The following is a 6003-nucleotide window of genomic DNA, read 5'->3' as shown; positions in this document are numbered from 1 at the left end:
CACGTCTCTTTTGGAAAGTGCCTATTTCAGCTAATTTTCAAACAGTAGTCTACTTCTGCCTTGTCATTAAAAAAAGTGTGATGTTTAAGCAATAAGGCACGAGGGGGTGTGGTATATGGCCAATATACCATGGGCTGTTCTTACTTGCGACGCGGAGTGCCTGGACACAGCCCTTAGCCTTGGTATATTGGCCATATATCACAAACCCCCCAGGTGCCTTATTGCTATTATAAACTGGTTACCAACGTAATTAGATTATACAAATAAATGGTATATGGTCTGATATACCACGGCTGTCAGCCATTCAGCATTCAGGGCTCGAACCATCCAGTTTATAATTATCTTTCGATTCTGGGCAAAACTCCTCACCTTACTCTTCATAAAGAATTGTAACTAAAGCAACTTCGCAACTCAATATTTTATTTTTCTCCAGAATTAGATCTAATTCGGTTCAAAACACACAAAGAAAGATATAATGTTGGTGTACAATATTTTCGAAGATGTCTGTCTGATGGCACAGTGGCATGCGTTTAGGCTGCGTTCACACAGGCAGCCCAATTCTGATATTTTCACTAATTGGTCTCTTGGCCAATCAGATCTGAAAAAGCTCTAATGTGAAAAGATCTGATGTGATCGGTCAAAAGAACAATTAGTGGAAACAATTAAAGAATTAGGCTGCCTGTGTGAACAAATCAAATTGCAGCCAGTATGCAGCAGATCAATCAATTTGCCAGTCTGGAAACAATGTAACACTTTTCCTATCCCAGTCTGCTGTCCCCACATGCTTCAAGATGGCCACCATTGTTCCTGTATCCAAGAAGGCAAAGGTAACTGAACTGAATGACTATCGCCCCGTAGCACTCACTTCTGTCATCATGAAGTGCTTTGAGGGACTCGTCAAGGATCATATCACCTCCATCTTACCTGTCACCCTAGACCCACTGCAATTTGCATACCGCCCCAATAAGTCCACAGATGATGCAATCGCCATCACACTGCCCTATCCCATCTGGACAAGAGGAATACCTATGTAAGAATGCTGTTCTTTGACTACAGCTCAGCATTCAACACCACAGTACCCTCCAAGCTCATCATTAAGCTTGAGGCCCTGGGTCTAAAACCCACCTTGTGCAATTGGGTCCTGGACTTCCTGACAGGCCGCTCCCAGGTGGTGAAGGTAGGAAATAACATCTCCACTTCGCTGATCCTCAACACTGGGGCACCAAAAGGGTGCATGCTCAGCCCCCTCCTGTACTCCCTGTTCACCCATGACTGCGTGGCCATGCACATCTCCAACTCGATCATCAAGTTTGCAGACGACACAACAGTATTAGGCCTGATCACCAACAACAACGAGACAGCCTATAGAGAGGAGGTGAGGGCACTCGGAGTGTGGTGTCAGGAAAACAACCTCCCACTCAACATCAACAAAACAATGGAGATGATCGTGGACTTCAGGGAACAGCAGAAGGAGCACCCCCCTATCCACATCGACGGGACAGCAGTGGAGAAGGTGGAAGGTTTCATGTTCCTCGGCGCACGCATCACAGACAAACTGAAATGGTCTACCCACACCGACAGTGTGGTGAAGAAGGCGCAACAGCGCCTCTTCAACCTCAGGAGGCTGAAGAAATTTGGCTTGTCACCTAAAACCCTCACAAACTTCTACAGATGCACAATTGAGTGCATCCTGTCGGGCTGTATCACCGCCTGGTACGGCAGCTGTACCGCCCACAACCGCAGGGCTCTCCAGAGGGGGGTGCAGTCTGCACAACGCATCACCGGGGGCAAACTACCTACCCTCCAGGACACCTACAGCACCCGATGTCACAGAAAGGAAAAAAAGATCATCAAGGCCAACAACCACCTGAGCCACTGCCTGTTCACCCCGCTACCATCCAGAAGGCGAGGTCAATACAGGTGCATCAAAGCTGGGACCGAGAGACTGAAAAATAGCTTCTATCTCAAGACTGTTAAACAGACATCACTAACACAGAGAGGCTGCTGCCTACATACAGACTTGAAATCATTGGCCACTCTAAGAGATTGATCACTAGTCACTTTATTAATGCCACTTTAATATTGATGTTTACATATCTTGCGCTACTCATCCCAGATGTATATACTGTATTTTATACCATCTATTGCATCTCATCTATGCCGGTCGGTCATGGCCCATCCATATATTTATATGTACATATCCTTATTCCATCCCTTTATTTAGATTTGTGTGTATTGGGTAGTTGCTGTGGAATTGTTAGATTACTTGTTAGATATTGCTGCACTGTCGGGAACTAGAAGCACAAGCAATTTCACTATACTCGCAATAACATCTGCTAACCATGTGTATGTCACCAATACAATTTAATTTAATCGGCATAAGGTTACAGTTTGTTTTTCACGTCTCCGCTATTTACAGCACTGCAGCGCCCACCTGTGGCCACCGGGTAAAAGGACAGCAGCGTAATGTACTGCCAGGTAAAGCCAGTGGCCGTGACCGAGGTGGCGAAGTGTCTGTCTGTCGCGCTGTGTCATTAATGTTTAACACTAAGGGACTGGAGTCACCGGACATATGAAAAGTCATGTGAGAAACTGCACTTTACTGAACTGAAGAAAGACAACATTCACATCAGACAACGGGAGAGATGGACATGAAACATCTAACGTGTTAGTTTAAATGAAGACGCTTTGTTGTTTAAGGAGATACACTTAGAACAAACTACACAGTAAGTCATAATGATATTGTGATGAGGAGCAATGTATTGAAATATAATTTTTCTCACAAGGCTATTACTTATTCAGCCTGTGTGTTTTAATGAAGGAGTATGCCAAGAGAATGCATGTCAGATACTTGATTGGTTGATTGCTTTATTATTTTTCTGTGGAATATAAAAACATGTTACTCAACATGGGTCCTCTGGGAAACATTATCCTTCCTCTGTGGGTGTGTGTGTGTGTGTGTGTAGAGTGGTGGGGATGGGGAGAATTCTGGGCTATCTGCTGATCGGCTCAGCACTCTGTATGGGCGTGGTCAGTCTAACCCTAAGCTACACCTCCAGGGTCAGAGTTCACAAAGGGAGGAGCCTCACACTGCACTGCATGAACACAACACATGCAGGTGAGATAACACACAAAAAAAGACTACCTTTTTGGAACGTCCCCGTACACCTGTTATACTGGTGTGTGTGTAGGAGGGGTCCAGTACTGGCAGACCCCATTCGGTCAGGTCCTGAACAGCAGTCTTCATGCCAACCAGAAAGATGTGGTTACTATGCAACAAGATGGTAGCCTGCAGATCCACATTGCCTCTCCTCACCACAGCAGCCTGTACTACTGCCTCCTACTGACCGGAGGACAAACTACACTCATCCTACCTGCTGTAAGTACTGTTGTAAGGCATCCATGTTGTGTTAATACAGTAGTGCACTATATAATAGGGTGCCATTTGGGACTCAGCCATGCATTCACTCTTTACCTCCCTCAGGAGTGCCAGCAGTCCCATGGTTTCTGACGGTGTGTTTGTGGAGGCGGTGACGGCATCAGTAGTGGTGACGTTCCTGGTGGGGTTCAGCTCTGGAGCTCTAAGCAGGAGTCTACTGGACTTTATCTACCTATATTAAATATTTATTAAACTGTTCAGTATTTTACTTCATGTTAGATGGTTCCTCATCCTGAAAGTAGAATATAGGCCAGGAGAAACTAAATCATGGTTTTCTGAAATTTTTGTTATTGTTTAAATAAAACCGAACCATGCATTAGTTTCTCTTGGCCCATAGACTGCTTTCAGAGTGAAAGTAGTCTAGTTGTAAAACTCTGAACTTTCCATTTAAACATCATCAACAATAAATACAGATACATTTTACCAGCACTCCTAAGGTGTGTGAATTGGGTGCGGTCGCTAGGACAGGAACGTCGTAACCATGGTGAAACAGTCAGCGTGGCATTCCGGCAGGATGTGGAACAAGAGGATGACTCTGCCTCGACGACAAGCATTATCATGGATAAAGTCAGCCCATCTCCACCGGCCAAAACTCAGAGAGGCTTCAGGGGGAAAATGTCATGAAGAGAACAGTACTTATCCCCCGCCCCCTGGGCCAAGCAGTGCTCGCTGTCCCTCACCAGGCTCAACACCATCATGGCTGCTGCCAGCGCCGGCCCCCTCGACACCCAGAGCCCCCCGGGTAGAGACTCCGACCCCCAGGACTCAGACCCTGACGAAAGGGACACAGCCAGTCCATCCCAGGGCCAGGAGAAACCAGTCTTTCAACTTGAGATGTGACATACAAGATCTGGGCCTGTATTCATAAAGCGTATGGCTGCTGATAAATTATCCCATCCTGACCGGTTCATATAAATCTTAATCATTACGAATTAAAAGGCAAAACTGTTTCTAGATCAGCCCTCCTAGTCTTGATAAATGCAGCCCCTAAGCAGAAAGATCAGGGTCATGTTCAATAGAGCATACAGACACACCGTACCAAAATGGTTTGGAACAGAAAACAAAAATGAGTGTTTCTTACTGGAGAACTTTAACAGATAGTGCCTTGCCATTTCACTCCATTGTAAAACATTTACTCAATCACAAATTCCCAGACAAATTTAAGATTTTGACTTGTCATCAAATCCAGCGGATTCCATTAATATTTTGTAAAAGTAATTGGAAATAAAACATTAAAAATACATGTTAACTTTGGATGATTGTGTTAGTCCCAGTGTATATGGTTCTAACCTTGTCCCCAGGTTATAATTGTGCAAAGCTCTAATAAGCCTGGAATACCATCTATAGTCTGGCCTATGTAGGAGTGAGCAAAAAAATGTATTTCATCATTATTTGATCTTAGTGAATCACACGACTACAAGACAGGGCTCCAAATTAGAAGTACACTATGTGAGGAAGTGTTCAGAGGGAAGTGATTGATTAAATATAAAGCCGATGGCTATTGGCTCGGGACTTTTTCGTGTTCTTTCTATTGGGTTAAAGGCCCAGGGCAGTTTTTAAAAAAATGTGATTTCCCTGTGTTTTATAGATACTGAGTGTACAAAACATTGGAAACGCCTGCTCTTTCCATGTCATAGTTTTCACCTGGATTCACCTGGTCAGTCTATGAGCCCTTATTGATGTCACTTGTTAAATTCACTTCAAATCAGTGTAGATGAAGGGGAGGAGACAGTTTAAAGAAGGATTATTAAGCCTTGAGACATGGATTGTGTATGTGTGCCATTCAGAGGATGAATGGGCAAGACAAAAGATGGTAGTAGGGGCCAGGCGCACCAGTTTGATTGTCAAGAACTAACGCTGCTGGGTTTTTCCACGCTCAAGAGTTTCCCATGTGCATGAAGAATGAGTCCACCTCCCAAAGGACATCCAGCCAACTTGACACAACTGTGGGAAACATTGGAGTCAACACGAGCCAGCATCCCTGTGGCATGCTTTCAACACCTTGTAGAGTCCATGCCCGACAAATTGAGGCTGTTCTGAGGGCAAAAGGGGGGAGTGCAACTCAATATTAGGACAGTTTCCTAATGCTTTCTACACTGTGTATATTCCCATACTGAGGCTGGAGTAATACTGTGAAAATTCTGATAATGTATTTTTAGTGCAAGAGCTGTTTGAAAAGACCACCTGTTTTGGTGGGATGGAGTTTTGGCCTGTCTGGTGACATCACTATTTGTTAATGGACCAATACGAGTTCCAAACCTCTCGGCCAATAACATAGTCTTCTCCTCCCCACTCAGACCACTTCCAGACAGACCTAGCAAAATTCTTGCTTGAGAAATTGGTATTTGCTAAGTCCTGTTTCTTTATGAGCATTTTCATTCAAAACAATCACATTAAGTTACTTCATTGTTAACAAGAAAAGATTTGATATCGATATAAAAACATCTGCGTTGGCCCTTTAACGAAGGCCACGTTTGACATGTTGATCCATCAGGCCCTATGAGCAGCGAGCAAGTGTCTGGTAAACAAGATTCATTTGGTCGTACCAATCACAGCCCAGTATA

Source organism: Salmo salar, chromosome ssa20, assembly GCF_905237065.1.
Source record: "Salmo salar chromosome ssa20, Ssal_v3.1, whole genome shotgun sequence".
NCBI classification, from domain to species: domain Eukaryota; kingdom Metazoa; phylum Chordata; class Actinopteri; order Salmoniformes; family Salmonidae; genus Salmo; species Salmo salar.
This window is presented reverse-complemented; position numbering follows the sequence as displayed.